Source organism: Mustela erminea, unplaced genomic scaffold (genome assembly GCF_009829155.1).
Source record: "Mustela erminea isolate mMusErm1 unplaced genomic scaffold, mMusErm1.Pri scaffold_48_arrow_ctg1, whole genome shotgun sequence".
In the NCBI taxonomy this organism is placed as follows: Eukaryota; Metazoa; Chordata; class Mammalia; order Carnivora; family Mustelidae; genus Mustela; species Mustela erminea.
This window is the reverse complement of record NW_022476408.1, coordinates 47,708-66,029: the sequence shown is the minus strand read 5'-3', so window position 1 is coordinate 66,029 and position 18,322 is coordinate 47,708. Positions and strand designations below refer to the sequence as shown.

At 46.0% G+C, this 18,322-nt stretch overlaps 1 long non-coding RNA gene across 1 annotated transcript; it reads right to left on the bottom strand.

The window, feature by feature from the left end:
* Nucleotides 1-10,324: 10,324 nt before the first annotated feature.
* Nucleotides 10,325-10,643, bottom strand: LOC116584017. Its single transcript, XR_004283012.1, has 3 exons — nt 10,620-10,643; nt 10,473-10,540; nt 10,325-10,348 (listed from the first exon to the last, which is right to left on the bottom strand). It is a non-coding gene; the product is annotated as an uncharacterized LOC116584017 (long non-coding RNA).
* Between the last annotated feature and the right edge of the window lie 7,679 nt (nt 10,644-18,322).

The window sequence follows — 18,322 nt, the reverse complement described above, 5'->3', positions numbered from 1 at the left end:
TATGAATATGATATCTGAATTAGAAATAAGCGACAAAGGAAAAGAAAAAAGTGGGAAGTGCATGAATCAGTGGATTCTAAGCATCTATTTTAATATCTTCAACAAATAGCAGCAGCTTTTCTTCAAACACTGATTCACAAATTTTGCTTAGTACAATCTTCTGCATATTGAGAAGTGGTCTTGACACTTTGAACAGAAGTCTCAGTGGAATCCTGCGAAAGAGCTCTTACTGAACTGCAACCAATTTAAAACTGCTGAAGATTGTTACTGGCTTATGAGAAAAATAGAAAACATGGCAAATCTCAGTTGAAAAGAAGGAGATTAGCAGGGGCACCTGGGTGGATCAGGTCTTGATGTCAGGATCCTGGGATCGAGTCCCACGTTGGGGTTCCCACTCAGTGTTGAGTCACCTTCTCCCTCTGCCTCCGCCTCCCCCCTCCTCACCACTGTACTTGCATAAAATCATTTAAAAGGAAAACAGAGAAAAGGAGATGAGGTAAAAGGCACGTTTTGAAGATATTATTGATGAGTTTCCTTCCAGTGAAGACCAGAAAGGATAAATAAAACAATTCCTGTTTTCCTTATAAATTTAATGCTAAATGAAGGAAAGTTTATGGTATCAGGTACCTGTCAGGTTTGCACTTGTTTTCCAACTACTGTAACATTGTTGGAAACAATAAACACTGAAAAGTAATAAAAGCATGGTTCAGTGCAGGACAGTCTGTGCTTTTACCTGGGGCACTGCGTCTAGCAGAACTCAGAGAGTTCACTTGGGAAGATGGGTGCGCCTCTTTTTGCATGGTTTTTTGCAAGCTCCTCCTTCTAGAAGGTCCTGAAGGTCAGCAGTTCCTTCATTCCTGTCCCAAGTCAATGTAGCTCCAGTTCCTCGGAAGCTGAGTCACGATTTCTCCCCAGAAGCAAGTCGGCATCGGTAACAAACCAACCACAGCATTTCTGATGTGGTGTCCCCTGACCACTCAATCCAGAAACCCCTGGGTCAAATAGGACTAGTTCAAGTACCCTCAGGGAAAACGAGGAGCAAACCCTGGGAAGAGCCCAAATATGTAATCGCCTGTACTTTCTCACCTACTAGCACGTCCTGGGGAAGCTCCCAGAGCCCCCTCCTCAGCACTGAGCCAACAAAGCAGCGTCTCCGTCACACCTTGGGAGGCAAGAAGTTGTTGCAAAGGCCCCACGGTCTCCCCAGGGCATCGGGGGAACCTGCTGGAAATACAGCTCTAGCTCTCTAACCCGGGTCATTTTGACTGGACCTGGATCCCTGGGCAGCTACAGAAGCCCTTCCTGGTGAGGCCCCTTGGGTCAGAAAAGCCCATGGCACACCCTCTGCTGGCCATGGCTGCACACGCAGAGAACCCACCCCCTTTCTGTTGGAGGTGCACAGGCTCCCTCTGCTGGTCACCCTGGGAATCCCAGCAATGCTGGAGGTCAGGGCATCTCAGCTGAAGGGGACAGAGAGGGTGCTGTCTCTCTCCCTGACAGATCCTGAGGCTCGGCCCCACAACCCCATGCAAAAAGAGGTGCGCCCATCTTCCCAAGTGAAACGGCCTCTGCACAGTTCAGGCCTAGAGAGGTCTGAGCTGTGGGCTCAGGGAAATCTCATGCCCAGGATTCCCACCTTCTCTGGTCCAAATGCTCAGAGCCCCTACCTAGACGTCCTCCATCATGGTCAATGCTCAACTTCCACACACCTAGACCAGAAACCTCTTTTCACCCTTGAAATTCTTGTCTCTGCTTCTCTCTACCCTGTCTCCCTTACTTCCTGTCCCTTTCTAGCACTTGCCCAATCCCCCACCACTCAGGGTCTCACCCTGACAGTCTCTGTATCACTCTGCAGACCCTCAGGCCTCCCACTCTGTGCAGTTCTGTCCAGGAACACCACAGGGAACCAACTGTCCTGTCTCCCCATCTCACCTGCCCTCATTTGGCACAGGCCCTGCCACAGGGCATGGGAATCCCATTTACAAAGGTGCTCAGGCTGACCCTGACTGCCGCAGTGCAGTTACCAGTCCCTCCTGGACAGCATGTGGACAGACAGACCTTGATACTTTGGTGGCCCAGCCATGACCCCAAAGGTTCTGGAGGATGGCTGCGTCCATGACCTGGGAAGAAGGAGGGGTTTGCGGGATCCAGCAGCTCTGCCGCAGAAAGGTCTGGCAAAAAAGGCCTAAAAGGTGCCAGAAGCATACCCCCAACTTCTCCTGCTGCTGAGGATGGGATGGGCCTCCTCCCATTGACCTGTGCCCTGTCCATCCATCAACAGGGAAATTGTGGGAGGACTGTGAGGCATCATGGGTCTCACCAAGAAAACTGCCACCATCAGCTCCACTCAAGGCCTCCCTGTGGCTGGGGGGCAGCTGTTAAGGTGAAACCACTGCACAAAACCTGGATTAATGCAGGGCCTCCAGGTTCTCAGAGCCTCATCAGGTTCTCAGGGCCTCTCCAGACACCTTATTGTCTGCTGTCACAGCAGACCACTGCCTGGGGACAGCCACCTGTCTGGTAGATCACTACCCTCCCCCCAAACTAGCAGGGTCTATGTGCTCAAGAGGATCTGTCACCAGAGTTAATACAAAACCAGCGGATCTAAATTTAAGCTGGGCAACCTCCTCAGAAGTGTTCCTCGGGTCCCTTGCAGTGGAGGTACCACAAAGGGTGATCTTGCTCTATCCTCCATCCCCCCAGTGCTTCCAGGGTGTTATCTGTGTCTGAAGGCTTCACTCTGTGCCCTCGAAGGAGAGGGACTAGAGGTCCCCCTGAAGGCAGACGCTGACACAGAGACAGAACCGTGAACAGTTTATTGGGGGGATACCAGGAGAGACAAAGCACAGGGGACAGGATGGACAGGGAAAACATTCAGACCACCAGGCAGAAAACATGCATATTTTTATTAAATATAAACTCATTGGAGCCTGGTTGTTGGAGGTCAAGGAAGTCTTCAGATTACAAAATAATTAGCCTGTAAGGCAAAAGGATGGGGTTAGTACAATGGGACCTTAGGTTTCCCCAAATGTTCTCTACCTCCCATAGTGTATCTGAGGCCTGGGATGAACATTTGAGTGTGTGGCCACCTCTGCGAGTCTATATGTAATAGAAGTAATTGTCTTCACATCTCACATATAAACCTCTGATTGTACCCGTTCTCTTAACTATCTTTTACTTCATTGTGGCAAGGATGTGAAATTTAATAGAAAAAGGAGGCTCTTTGCTTTATCTTTGAAATGAGAATTGCCACTGTCTGGGCTCAGGTATTACACTCTTCGTGTATTTTGTGGACTTAAATAAACATATTTTGACACTCATCGGTATGGAGCTATTTTTATTTAAACATGAGAACCGTGAATGGTCAGAGACCAGACAATTTTCCAAATATTTTCTTTTTGAGACAGAGACAGAGAAAGGATAAACTTGTGAGCAAAAAGGGAAGTGGGGGGAGGTGAGAAAGAGAGAGAATCCCAGATAGGCTCTATACTCAGCACTGAGCCCGACTTGGGGCTCAATCTCAAAAGCTCGAGATCATAACCTGAGCAGGAATCAAGATTCTGCTGCTTAACCAACAGAGTCGCCCAGAAGCCCCTGCAGGTTCTTTATGTACTACAACTCCTATTGCTCTAGTGACCTCAGAATACAATATGCTCTCTCAATGACAGATTAAAATAAAAGCTGAGGCCCTGAGAAGGCCCCACTGAGAGCTGGTATTTGGGCTGATAAATCAGGAACACAGGCAAATCTGGACACTGGGACTGAAATCCCGGGGAAGTGCACAGCTGCAGGCAGGGTGGTGACGCAGATGCGGAGGCCTGGTGACAGGGCTCCAGCTAGGGCAGCCCCTGGCCAACCCTGACTCTCCCACTAACAGTCTGACTCGGGCTGAGGCCAGGGCGGCCACCCTTCACTGGTTCTCCGTCTTGTCTTCATGTTTTCTCACTGGGGGACTTAAAGTCAGCCAGACAAGAATCCCCAAAGACCAAGTTAAATTTCCCAAATGTTCACGACACTCTTTCACATGGTTCAGAATTTTCAGAAATTCAGGGAAACCACACTCTTCACAGACTATGAGTGAATGGCTTCATGGCAAAAACGACATTCTGAGACAAGTAACGGCGTGATCCACACTGTGTGAGTGAACACATGCAGCAGTCGGTGTGGACCGCACGGTGTCCTCACACTCACTCTCGAGCTGCTGGCCTGCCAGGAACGGCCTCACCCTCCCTGAGAGAAGCCCAGCCTCTCCCTGAGCACCTCCAGCCTTCTCAGCATCCACAGCCTCCTGTTTCTGTGTGACTCAGGGATCCCTCCCTTCTTTCTGGATACATCTCTAGTTCTTCTCTTATATGGAACACACGGTCTAAGTCCTGTCATCAGTGTGTCCCTCCCTTCTCTCTGACATACATCCTCAATTCCTCACATTAAGAGCAGGCCTCATCCCTCCCAGAGCACAGAACATCATCTCCGTACCATGTGTGTGCGACATCTGGTGTACCCAGATTTTGGAGAAGGGCCGCTCTCTGCCACCACAAGGAATCTACAACCCTCTCAGTATGACTGGAAGACAAGGTCCATCAATTCTAAATACAGAACAACCAGAAGAAAGTTACCATGTCTTTAGCAGTCTTCACTCCCTCATGCCATGAGAGACCTGTGGGCACCATCGCTGGTCCTTGTGGAGGACGCTCCAGCATCTGTATCTTACCCACACCATGGAAAAGACAGAAGCTTTTCTACCTGGAAGTGACTGAGCAACATTCCAACGAACGCTCTACACCTGCCTCCGGCATCTGCCACTTCTTCTTTCATTCTCATCTCCCAGACCAGACAAGAGCGTTACCCACAAGTTTCTAAACCGCAGAGGACAAGGGCAGACCCCTATACTAATGATCAATGAAGGGACCACAGCCCTGTGTCAGGGGTTTATACAACTAAGGAAATGACAGCTTAAACCCTTCATGCTGCAGATGAAGTGGGAGGTGTTTCATCCCTACCAGAACAACATATGCGGATGCTGGATGTGCACGACGGTAAGAGACAGATGTCTGCCATTGTGCAACGGAGACACTTCCTTCCCAACAATGGCACCTGCCCACTGCTCAGTGTGTGCAAACAGCCAGGCCCACGCACGTGTGTCCTTAAGGACTTCAGAATCACACAGTATCCCCAGCCCAGTTTCCCCTTGAATGTCATGCCCTGAACACAAACTCTGCCTTTGCTCCACCGACACAACCGCAAGGTGATGATCCGGAAACAGATGCCTGTAAGCTCTGCATGAAGACTTGCCACTTTGAACGGGAAACGACAGCACACACGGACCCCAGGATATACCCAACACACACAGGTCAGGACACTGTGCTGCCCAGAGAGCAACAGGTCTTCAGAAATGGGTACAACTGAAAACACCCCAGCATTTACTTGGTTTTTCTCTGGGACCTTCTTGGGCATGGTGCTGCTACTGTCCCCTTGAGCTCCACAGACTTCTGATTGGGACCGAAGGCCTAGAAGGGACAGAGGTGGATTCAGACTGGCGACCACCACCCAGGATTCAAGCCAACCCTCTCCCCCTGCCCCAGCCTATTCCCCTCTCTCCGTCTGGAGGGTCCATTGTGTTTCTCACAGGACTCCCGTGACCCCTGTGGACGAAGGAGGGAACTGTCCATCACCCTCGCAGATACAACAACGCTGCCTGGGAACAGATGTTTCCAGAACTAATCTATCATGCTGGACAGCTGGGGCCTCCACATGTGAGACTGATGTGAAGGTTGTGCTTTGTCCAGCGCAGAGCCCAAAACATCATGTCTGCGTAGTGCACCTGGGCAATGCTTCTATGTCTTTCCTCTGTGAAATGTTACTTTTCTTGTCCATGGTAGACGCCTGCTGCCCAGTTCTGTATGGTGAACCAGACAGTCCATGAGATGGACGTCAGACAAAGTGGAGGAATGTTACCATGTCCTCACTTGGGCTTACTGCTGCATTGCAAAGCCTTGTGGTACCACCTCTCCATCCTCTCCACCGACAGAAGTGGTTCAGCTGTGAATAAGCTCTATGACCCACGTCAATTCAGATCATCTCACCATGTGGTGGAGGAACGAGGTGTGGCTGAGGCCCCCATGTCGACCACTGTGGAGGTGGACGAGGAGGAGGGAAGTCTGGTACATTCCACCCCATGTGGTAGGGCATACGGAGGAGCCCTGGGCAATGAGGGAACTCTCTCACACCTCTACCGACCTGCAGAACAGACAAGAAAATATTTTAGCAAAACAGACAAAAGTTGCAACACCAAGAAAAGAAACCAAAACAAAAAGCTCTCAGCATCCGGCTCCTTCTCCAATGCCACCTTCCAGGAGAGCTGCATCGTGCTAGAAAACTTCCATGCCCCTCCCAGCTGGGGCCAGTACAATGAGGGGGGAGAGGGCAATGGCTGTTACAGGAATAGCCTGTCACCACACATCACTGCCCATGTCTGCCCACATTCTCCAGCAAGAAGTCATGTCTTAACAATGAAAAAGGATCATTGCAAACTAGTAAGGCAGCACATTCCAGACACGGAGGCATCGACATCCTGGACAACACTTCCTCTATCCTCCTCAGCCACCAGAGAAGATTTTGGTTTGGTCAGAATAGAGAGAATGTGACGAAACTGAATGCCCTTTCTCCACAAAGTTTCCGAGCCACTTGAGGGGAATCATTGGCTTGTAAGTCCCCGACTCTCCCCACGGTGCCTCGCTCCTGACAAATAGTTCCTCTACTTTCTACACTTTCTGTTTATGGCTACAAAGACACTTGAGGATTTAGGGACTTGTGGTCTGACAGGGGCACTGGAAAAGTGTCTTCCGAGGGACATAATACGAAAAACCATTATTTACACTCAGCAGCTGTGTTTGTCTTTTTTTTTTAAAGATTTTATTTATTTGACTGACAGAGATCACAAGCAGACAGAGAGGCAGAGAGAGGGAGAAAGGGAAGCAAGCTCTCCGCTGAGCAGAGAATCTGATGTGGGGCTTGATCCCAGGACCTAGGATCGTGACTGAGCCTAAGGCAGAGGCTTTAACCCACTGAGCCGCACAGGCGCCCCCTGTGTTTGTCTTAAAACACAGTCATTTGGAAATTTCAACCTCCTGCGTTCCAGAGTAATTTTGTACAATGGGAAATGAAGATGGGAAGGCCATATAAGAGAATTCACAAAAGGGTCTATGCTTCCCAGTGGAAAACTCCACACATGTGATGAGAAAAGAAATCAGCTCTCACACTAACTTAGGACCAAATGACCTGCTCCTGGAAACCCAGCTGAAGGGCTGGGAGGCAGTGGTCATGCACGTAATCACTGACATCCCCCTTCAGAACGTGTGAGCCACTGTGCGATTACGACAGTGCACCTGAGACCTTTGACACTTCAAAATACTTGTAAAAAGGGTCGTTAAGTGGGCTGGTTCTGCACGGCACATTTTCTAGCAGAAGTAAATTGGGGATGACTCGTGAAACATGCCCTGAGAACACTGCAGACTGCAAAGGTGACAGTATAAAATGCAGAGAGAGTTTTCCCCAGTTTCCATTTGTGAGGATTCCCAGACCCATCTATCCCCAGGATGAGCACAACACCAGGGCACCTGAACGTAACCTAAAGGGAGTCGGGCTGGCCAGAGGACTTCACTGTGGAGGGAGGGGTCCTCCTCCCCGTTACTCTCCCGGTGTGCACTGTGGGCAGGCAGGGGTACACATCTGCCCACGCATCTTCCCCACCACCATGTTCCAAGACAGTAGCATCTGTGCCAGAACAGCTACCCGCCCCCTGTCTCTTACCTAGAACCTGGGGTGAAGAGATGCCATGGGGAAAACTACTGTCACCACATGTTAATATAGGTCTGCACATCTCGACAGAGACAAGAGTGGGCAACCAAAGATAATCAACTAAGGAAAAAACTCCATTCAGGACAGGCCAGTATCAACAGCTGGGACCACACCTCCCCCATCATGGCAAGCACAGCAGCTCCTTCTGTACATTGAGAACAAACACAATGAGAGGCCATGGGAAGCCTGGTGTCCAAGCGTGGAAGTGCAGGCGCTTGTGGGTCAACCAGAAGCCCACCAGCATCCCCCCTGACCAGCTCTGCTTCCCTCCCTGACAATGGGATCTTCTACGCTCCACAAGGGCTGTCCATGGCCACAGACAGCGCTGAGGAGAGAGGAGTGTCCGGAGTCCTGCAGAGGACCTGGAAGAGTGCTTTCTGAGAGAAACAGGACCCCTTCGAGTGAGCGAGACCAGCTCTGTGGATCCACGTCCCTGATATTTGGACAGTCCTTAGCTCAGGCACAGAGCAATGCCTAGTCCTTGGTGCAGAGAACCAGTGATGGGCTGATTCGATATGCCCAAATGCAAACCGGTGTGTCTGGAGAGCACGGGAAATGCTCCCAGGATGGGTGGGGAGAGACGCTATGAGCTGGCACAGCCATCAAACCCCATCAGAACCCGCTCATGGGAGCACAACTGGAGCACGTGTGAGTTGTGGGCCTTGCAGAGAGTCACTGGGATTCCCTCTTCAGGGATGCTGCTACAGGGCGTATTTTCTATGACACACCTGGCACCTGCCACAGTTCACCATCATCTCACCCAGGGGCCAACTGGAGGAATCCAGCTGTCGTCTTCATCCACTCAGATGGGACGCACGGGAGGTCACAGCTCACCTTCTCCACAAACACTCAAGCTGCCCAAAGCATGTTGGACAAGTGTGACGCAGTCCTGGATTTTCCCATTCTCCATCTGAGGACCTCTGCAGACATCCTCCCAGGTTAGTCTTCTGACCCAAATACTAAAAATGCTCCTCCTCCCACAGGAAAGCAAACTGCAAGGAGTCAGCCGGACTAGCTGACTTCACTGTGGAGTTAGATGTCATCCTCCTCGAGTTATTTATATACACACATACAAGCACGTGCGCACACGCACACACACACACACGCATGAGGTGAGCATCCTACCATCCCGTGTCTCAAAGCATCTACAGCTTTGGGAGGAAGCACAAATTTGAAGATCTCTAAGGGAGCAGCAGGGAGGCTCCTGGGTGAACAGTGTGCACTCTGAAAGGGATGATCGCAGGACACACACCAAGGCCACAAGGCCAGGACAGGGACCTGTCCACACTGCAATCCATTTCAGAAACAGACACAACTAAAAATGCCCAAGTACTTACCGTATGCATCTCTGGGTCCCTTTGAGGGCTAGTGCTGCTGTTCATCCTGGGAACCAGTCTAGATGCTAGATCAGACAAAGGTCAGAGGTTTATTGTGGTTTGCCTGCCCTCCATGCCTTCCTCTCCCATCTTGCACTCTTTCCCACACTTGGGTCCATTATCAGAGGGTTACTTGTGTCCCTTATCAAAGGGTTTCATCCGTGACTCCTTTGCAAAGAGAGACACCAGTCACCTCTTGCATGAGACACTCCAGGGCCCTGGTTCCAGTGTTTCTGTAAGTAATCCATCACGTGTGGACAGTTCGGGGTCCAACTGGCTATCAACACTAAAACTGGGGTGCTCAACACACATCAGACAAGATCACTTTCTCTTCATAGATTAAACACCTAAGTGAGAATAGCCTTGCATGGGTGACATCCACAAAACCTCAAATGAACAGCCCATGTTCTCTTCTCAGGCCACAGGTGGATGGTTCATTTGTCCATCCTGCAGTTGAGACCTAGCATGCGTGACTGGCCAACAAATAAACATTTCAGGGAAGAAACAGACTTTGACATTTGTATAGTCACGAACAAAGAAATCATAGGCAGATTGAGCAATAAAGCTATGGCATTGCACCGATAACATGAGAGGAGTAAAATATATTTCATTGCTGAATATGGTCCTATGGATGACAAATAAAATATATATATATATAGGAACCTCCATAATGAGTAAATAAATGCCCTTTTTCACAAATAGTTGTTTTTTTTTTTCCCAAGACTTGACCGCTGAGTCAAGGTGGGAAGGGCGCTCGCCTCGCACCTTCTCGTGCTCAGCTCTTCTGAAGGGGGTAGCAGGTGGAAAGGTGTGGAGCGGCGTGAGCTCCACCTGTCACAGGGGCAAGTGTCCTGCTGCCTGGGGGCATATAAGGAAAGCACCCTCCTGTCACCCCTTCAGACAACCTGCAGGCTTGTGATTCTCTCCAGGACACACAGCGATCACCCACAGGAACAGGAAGGACACCGTGTGATTTCACAGCAGAAATCAGGCTGCTGCATTTCCCATCGTGCTCCCTACCTTGCCACACAGGCTTCTGCAACTCAGGCCTTCCTGGCATCGGTTCCCGCCTAATGGATCCCACAGGCAGAATCTCCCCTTTCATCATGCGCAGTCTTAAACACAGAAAAAGAATGGACATCTCTAAGAATTAAAACACCACGTCCTCTCCTAGGCAATAAACAGCATAGCCGTCACCTCACCAAATACCCGTTAAAAACACACGTCAAACTCTCACACCTGCATTTCAGGTAGGCGTTCTCCCTGCTCTGCTGCATCATCCTTGTTTCCCAATACCGAGCCTTCATCTGCGGCAGAAAAACACACCCACCTTCAGTTGTGCCCGACTGTGCCCCAAACGAAGATGAGGAAAAGGAAAACACTTACCCAGTTAGCCAGAGCATTCCTTTCCTCAACTGCAATCTGAAAAAGCCAACACACCAGAAGCCCATGTTCAGGGCTCTAAGGGCCACTACCATCACCTGCAGGGAGCACCAAGGGGTCAGTGTGTTGGACACAACTCAGGTTACCTTGTGGTTGAAGGTGAGGTCAGACTCCTGCAACTGATTTCGCATTTCTTCCACTTCTTGTCTGTGAGGGACAATTGTTTTCATCAGACAAAACCCAACACTGGGTGTGATTTTCAATCATCTGCCAATGTGGCCATCCTCCTCTTATCTGTCCCCTCATACAATTGATCCTGACACAGGAAACACTTTCACCTGACTATAATTGGACTGTAGGATCAAAGCTATTCTTTCAGCCTTTCCTTCATCATTTTTCTTCACCTGCAGTTTCAGAATTGACATATTTTCCTTATGTGTTTTCAATCTATCCCTCAGTTATCACATGACAAATGTCTTTTGTCATGAAGCTCTCTTCTCCTTTAACTTCTATCCTCGCTATGGTTCCCAGGTTTGCAAAGACCAGCGCCATCAGATGCCACTACCGGGTTTATGGGTAGGACTCATCCTAGGACAAACTGTCTCCCTCACGACACAACCCCAAGGACACTGGTATGGAGCCAGTTTCCACAGAGTCCGGCCAACAGGGGGATCTGGACATGTTTAGTAACGTAATTGTTTTGTGCCTTATCTTTCCATGTCTGTTAATTCGCTCTGTATACATCCTCTGATTTTGGTTTATATTACTTAATTGACTCCTCAACATGTACAAAGATTAACAATCCGAAGGGAGGGAGGAGTCAAGATGGAGGGGAAGCATCAGGCTGAGATGACATCAGGTAGAAGGAGATGAGCCAGATAGCTTATTAAACCATTCCAAACACCTACAAATCCAACAGGAGATTGAAGAGAAGAAGAGCAACAATTCTAGAAACAGAAAATCAACTACTTTCTGAAAGGTAGGACCCATGGAGAAGTGAATCTAAAGCGACAGGAAGATAGACCCCAGGGGGAGGATCCGGCTCCTGGCAAGCAACAGAACACAAAACCAGGACTTTTAAAAGTGATGTCCACTGAGGGACATCGCTCCAGAGGCTAAACTGGGGTGAAGCCCATGTGGGGATGGCGTGGCTCCAGGTCCTGCAGGGTCCCAGAAGGATGGGGGTGTCTGAGTGTCACAGAACTCACAGGTATTAGAGCAAGGAAGCCGGCAACAGAGACAGAGCCGAGGAGTGACCTCTCAACTCAGGGTTACCTTGAACCGTAATCCATGGCACAGGCCACTGCTCTGTGAGTGGGGTCCCCACAAGATCCAGGGAGATCCCCCCAGAAGAGCTCAGGGATCTAAGGGTTTCGGAGACTCCAGGTGGAGCTGTGTGCCAGAGACAGAGACAATTGGTCACAGCCTGGGTGAGCTCTGAGCGCAGCCAGAGGCCAGGGGATGGGAATGGTTGAGCTCTTTTCTCTGAGGGCGCACTGAGGAGTGGGTCCCTGAGCACTCGGCTCCTCCAGGCCAGAGATTGGGAGGCTACCACTTTCATTATCGACCTCTGGAACTCTATGGAAAGTGTTCAGGGAACAAAAGCTCCTGAAAGCAAACCCGAGTGGATTACTTAGTCTGGCCCCTGGAAAGGGTGGTGCAATTCTGCCTGGGGCAAAGACACCTGAGAATCACTACAATGGGCCCCTCCATGAGAAGATCAACAAGAAATTCAGCCAAGACCAAGTTCACTTACCAAGGAGAAAAGCTTAAAGCAGAGGAGAAAGCAAACCACGGAATTCATGTCTTTCTCCTCTTGATACTTTAGTCTTGCAAAGTTAATTTTTTTAATTTTATTTTTTATCTCCTGCTAATTTTTTTTTAACTTTTACCCTTTCTTCTTTTAACGTTTTATAACTAGTTTAACTTAACAATACTTTTCATTAGAAAAATCTTTTTCAAGGGTGGCCCAGTTGGTTAAGCAGCTGCCTTCAGCTCAGGTCATGATCCCAGCGTCCTGGGATCGAGACCCACATCGAGCTCCTTGCTCCACAGAGAGCCTGCTTCTCCCTCTGACTCTGCTTGCCACTCTGTCTGCCTGTGTTCGCTCTCGCTCGCTCTCTCTCTGACAAATAAATAAAAACATCTTTTTCGAACCTTCATTATTATTGTCATATGTTATCCTTCATTGTATCTAACTTCAGTTTTGGTATACATATAGGGTTTTTTCTTCTAAAAAATTTGGGGTACAACTTCTTCTAATAGATCAAACTACATCCTAAATCTACCGCCGGACTTGTTCTACTCTCCAGCCTGAGCAAATCCTCTCCACTTTTTTTCTTTATTCTCCCAACCAACTTACATATCAACTCCTTTTTTAGAAATTTAAAAAACATTTTTTTCATCTTAATAGTCATATTCCATCCCTTCATTGTGTTTACTCTTATATATGTTTTCCATTCTTTAAAATTTGGGGAGGTAATTTCTTCTAAGAGACAAAAATACATTCAAAATTAAGTGAGTAACTCTGTTCTAGTTACCAGTCTAGTATGTATATTTATTTTTCTTTTTTATATTATTTCCTTATTTGTTTTCTTTTTAAAATTTTTTTCCCTGAACTTCTTTTTACCCCCTTTCTCTCCCACCATGATTTGGGGTCTCTTCTGATTTGGCTCAAGCACACTTTCCTGGGGTCTTTGCCACCCTTTTAGTATTTTATTTGCTCCTTCATATATTTTTATCTGGACAAAATGACAAGGCGAAAAAACTCATCACAAAAAAAAAGAACAAGAGGCAGTACCGAAGGCTAGGGACCTAATCAATACGGACACTGGTAATATGTCAGATCTAGAGTTCAGAATGACGATTCTCAAGGTTCTAGCCACGCTCAAAAAAGGCATGGAAGATATCAAAGAAACCCTATCTGGAAATAACAGCCCTTTCTGGAGAAATAAAAAAAATGCAATTTAACCAAGTTGAAGTCAAAAAAGCTATTCAAGAGGTGCAATCAAAAAATGGAGGCTCTTACTGCTAGGATAAATGAGGCAGAAGAAAGAATTAGTGATATAGAAGACCAAATGACAGAGAATAAAGAAGCTAAGCAAAAGAGAGACAAACAACTACAGGACCACTTGGGGAGAATTCAAGAGATAAGTGAAACCATAAGACAAAACAACATTAGAATAATTGGGATTCCAGAAGGAGAAGAAAGAGAGAGCGGAGCAGAGGTATACTGGAGAGAGTTATTGGCGAGAATGTCCCTAATATGGCAAAGGGAGCAAGCATCAAATCCAGGAGGCACAGAGAACCCCCCTCAAAATCAATAAGAATAGGTCCACACCCCATCAACTAATAGTAAAATTTACAAATCTTAGCAACAAAGAGAAAATTCTGACAACACCCCGGGACAAGAAGTCTGTAACATACAATGGTGAAAATATTAGATTGGCAGCAGACTTATCCACAGAGACCTGGCAGGCCTGAAAGGACTGGCAAGATATATTCAGAGCAATAAGCGAGAAGAATATGCAGCCAAGAATAGTATATCCAGCTAGGCTATCATTGAAAATAGAAGGAGAGATAAAAACCTTCTAGGACAAACAAAAACTGAAAGAATTTGCAAACAACAAACCAGCTCTACAAGAAATACTGAAAGCGGTCCTCTAAGCAAAGAGAGAGCCTAAAAGTTGTAGATCAGAAAGGAACAGAGACAATATACAGTAACAGTCATCCCAGACAATACAAGGGAACTAAATTCATATCTCTCAATAGTTACCCTGAATTTAAATAGGTTAAATGCCCCAATCAAAAGACACAGCGTATCAGAATGGATAAAAAAACAAAACCCAACCATATGCTGCCTACAAGAAACTCATTTTAGACCCAAAGACACCTCCAGATTTAAAGTGAGGGTGTGGAATACAATGTACCATGCTAATGAACATCAGAAGAAAGCTGGGGGTGGCAATCCTTCTATCAGATCAATTAGATTTTATGCCAAAGACTATAATAAAAGAGATGAGGAAGGACACTATATCATAGTCAAAGGGTCTTTCCAACAAGAAGATCTAACTATTTTAAATATCTATGTCTCTAACATGGGAGCAGCCAACTATATAAACCAATTGATAACAAAATCAAAGAAACACATCGACAATAATACAAGAGGAGTAGGGGACTTTAACACTCTCCTCACTGAAATGGACAGATCATGCAAGCAAAAGATCAACAAGGAAATAAAGGCCTTAAATGACACACTGGACCAGATGGACATCACAGATATATTCAGAACATTCCATCCCAAAGCAACAATACATATTCTTCTCTAATGCACATGGAACATTCTCCAAAATAGATCACATCCTGGGTCACAAATCAGGTCTCAACCAGTATCAAAAGATTGGGATCATTCCCTGCATATTTCAGACCACAATGCTCTGAAGCTAGAACTCAATCACAAGAGGAAAGTTGGAAGGAACTCAAATGACAGAGGAAGGAGGCTAAAGAGCATCCTATTAAAGAATGGATGGGTCAACTAGGAAAATAAAGAAGAATTGAAAAAAATATTCATGGAAACAAATGATAATGAAAACACAATGGTTCAAAATCTGTGGGACACAGCAAAGGCAGTGCTGAGAGGAAAATATATAGCGATACAAGCCTTTCTCAAGACACAAGACAGGTCTCAAACACACAACCTAACCCTACACCTTAAAGGAGCTGGAGAAAGAACACCAAAGAAAACCTATACTGAGCAGGAGAAGAGAAATCTTAAAGATCAGAGCAGAAATCAATGAAATAGAAACCAAAAAAACAATAGAACGAATCAATGAAACTAGGAGCTGGTTCTCTGAAAGAATCAATAAGATTGATAAACCCCTGGCCATACCTATCAAAAGGAAAAGAGAAAGGACCCAAATTAATAAAATCACGAATGAAAGAGGAGAGATCACAACCAACACCAAAGAAATACAATTATAAGAACATATTATGAGCAACTCTGTGCCAACAAATTTGACAATTTGGAAGAAGTGTGTGCACTATTAGAGAAAATATAAACTACCACAACTGAGCCAGGAAGAAATAGAAAACCTGAACAGATCCATAACCAGTAGGGAGATTGAAAGAGTCATCAAAAATCTCCAAACAAACAAAAGCCCAGGGCCAGATGGCTTCCCTGGGGAATTCTACCAAACATTTAAAGAAGAATTAATTCCTATTCTCCCAAAACTGTTCCAAAAAACTGAAATGGTAGGAAAACTTCCAAACTCGTTTTATGAGGCCTGCACCAACTTGATCCCCAAACCAGACAAGGATCCCATCCAAAAAGTGCATTACAGATAAATATCCCTAATGAACACAGACACAAGAATTCTCACCAAAATACTAGCCAATAGGATCCAACAGTACATTAAAATGATTATTCTCCACCACCAAGTGGGATTTATTCCAGGGCTGCAAGGTTGGTTCAACATCCACAAATCAATTAATGTGATACAATATATTAAGAAAAGAAAGAACAAGAACCGTATGATACTCTCAATAGACGCTAAAAAAGCATTTGACAAAGTACAGCATCCCTTCCTGATCAAAACACTTCAAAGTGTAGGGAGAGAGGGCACATATCTCAATATTATCAAAGCCATCTATGAAAAACCCACTGAAAATATCATTCTCAATGGAGAAAAACTGAGAGCATTTTCGCTAAGATCAGGAACATGGCAGGGATGTCCATTATCACCACTGCTATTCAACATAGTACTAGAAGTCCACGCCTCAGCAATCAGACAACAAAAAGATATCAAAAACATCCATATCGGCAAAAAAGAAGTCAAACTCTCACCCTTTGCAGATGATATGATACTCTATGTGGAAACCCCAAAAGACCACTCCAAATCTGCTAGAACTTGTACAGGAATTCAGTAAAGTGTCAGGATATAAAATCGTCAAAAAGGCAAAGAAACTATACTCAGAAAACTATAAAGTTCTCATGAAAGAAATTGAGGAAGACACAAAGAAATGGAAAAATGTTCCATGCTCCAGGATTGGAAAAACAAGTATTTTGAAAACATCTTTGCTACCTAAAGAAATCCACACATTTAATGCAATCCCTATCAAAATCCCATCCATTTTTTCTTTCAAAGAAATGGAACAAATAATCCTAAAATTTATAAGGAACCAGAAAAGACCTCAAATAGCCAAAGAAATATCAAAAAAGAAAGCCAAAGTTGGTGGCATCAGAATTCTGGCATTCAAGCTCTACTACAAAGCTGTCATCATCAAGACAGAATGGTACTGGCACAAAATAGACACACAGATCAATGGACCAGAAGAGAGAACCCATAAATAGACTCTCAACTCTATGGTCAACTAATCTTCAACAAAGAAAGAAAGAACGTCCAAAGTCCAAATGACAGTCTCTTCAAGAAATGGTGTTAGGAAAATTCGACAGCCACATACATTAAAATGAAACTGGACAACTTCCTCACATTACACATGAAAATAGACTCAAAATAGACGAAGGATGTCAATGTGAGAAAGGAATCCATCAAAATCCTTGAGGAGAATACAGGCAAAAGCATCTTCGACCTCAACCACAGCAACTTCTTCCTAGAAACATGGTCAAAAGCAAGGGAAGCAAAGGCAAAAACAAACTATTGGAACTTCATCAAGACCAAAAGCTTTTGCACATCAAAGGAAACAGTTTACAAAACCAAAAGACAACTGACAGAATGGGAGAGGATATTTGCAAACGACATATCAGATAAAGGGCTAGTATCCAAAATCTATAAAGAGCTTCCAGAAAATCAACACCCAAAGAACAGATAATCCAATCAAGAAATGGGCAGAGGACATGAACAGACATTTCGGCAAAGACATCCAGATGGCCAACAGACACATGAAAAACTGCTCCACATCACTCGGCATCAGGGAAATACAAATCAAAACCACAATGAGATACCACCTCACACCAGTCAGAATGGCTAAAATTAACAAGTCAGTAAATGACAGATGCTGGCGAGGATGCGTAGAAAAAGGAACACTCCTACACTTTTGGTGGGAATGCAAGCTGGTGCAACCACTCTGGAAAACAGCATGGAGGTTCCTCAAAAAGCTGAAAATAGAGCTACCCTATGACCCAGCAATTGCACTACTGGCTATTTACCCTAATGATACAAACGTAGTGATCTGAAGGGGCACCTGCACCCGAATGTTTATAGCAGCAATGTCCACAACAGCCAAACTATGGAGAGAACCTAGATGTCCATCAACAAATGAATGGATGAAGAAGATGTGGTACATATATACAATGGAATACTATGAAGTCATCAAAAGAAATATATCTTGCCATTTGCGACGACGTGGATGGAACTAGAGGGAATTACCCTTATCGAAAGAAGTAGATCGAAGAAAGACAACTATCATATGATCTCCCTGATATGAGGAAGTGGAGATGCAACGTAGGGGGTTGTGGGGTAGGAAAAGAATAAATGAAACAAGATGTCACAAAACAAACTGAGGAATGCTGGGTGAGGGGGGTAGGGAGAGGGTGGTGGGGTTATGGATACTGGGGAGGGTATGAACTATGGTGAGTTCTGTGAAGTGTGTAAGCCTGGCGAATTACAGACTTGTACCCCTGGGGCTAATTATACATTATAGGTTTATAAGAAACTTTAAAAAATTAAAAAAAAAATCCAAAGGGAACT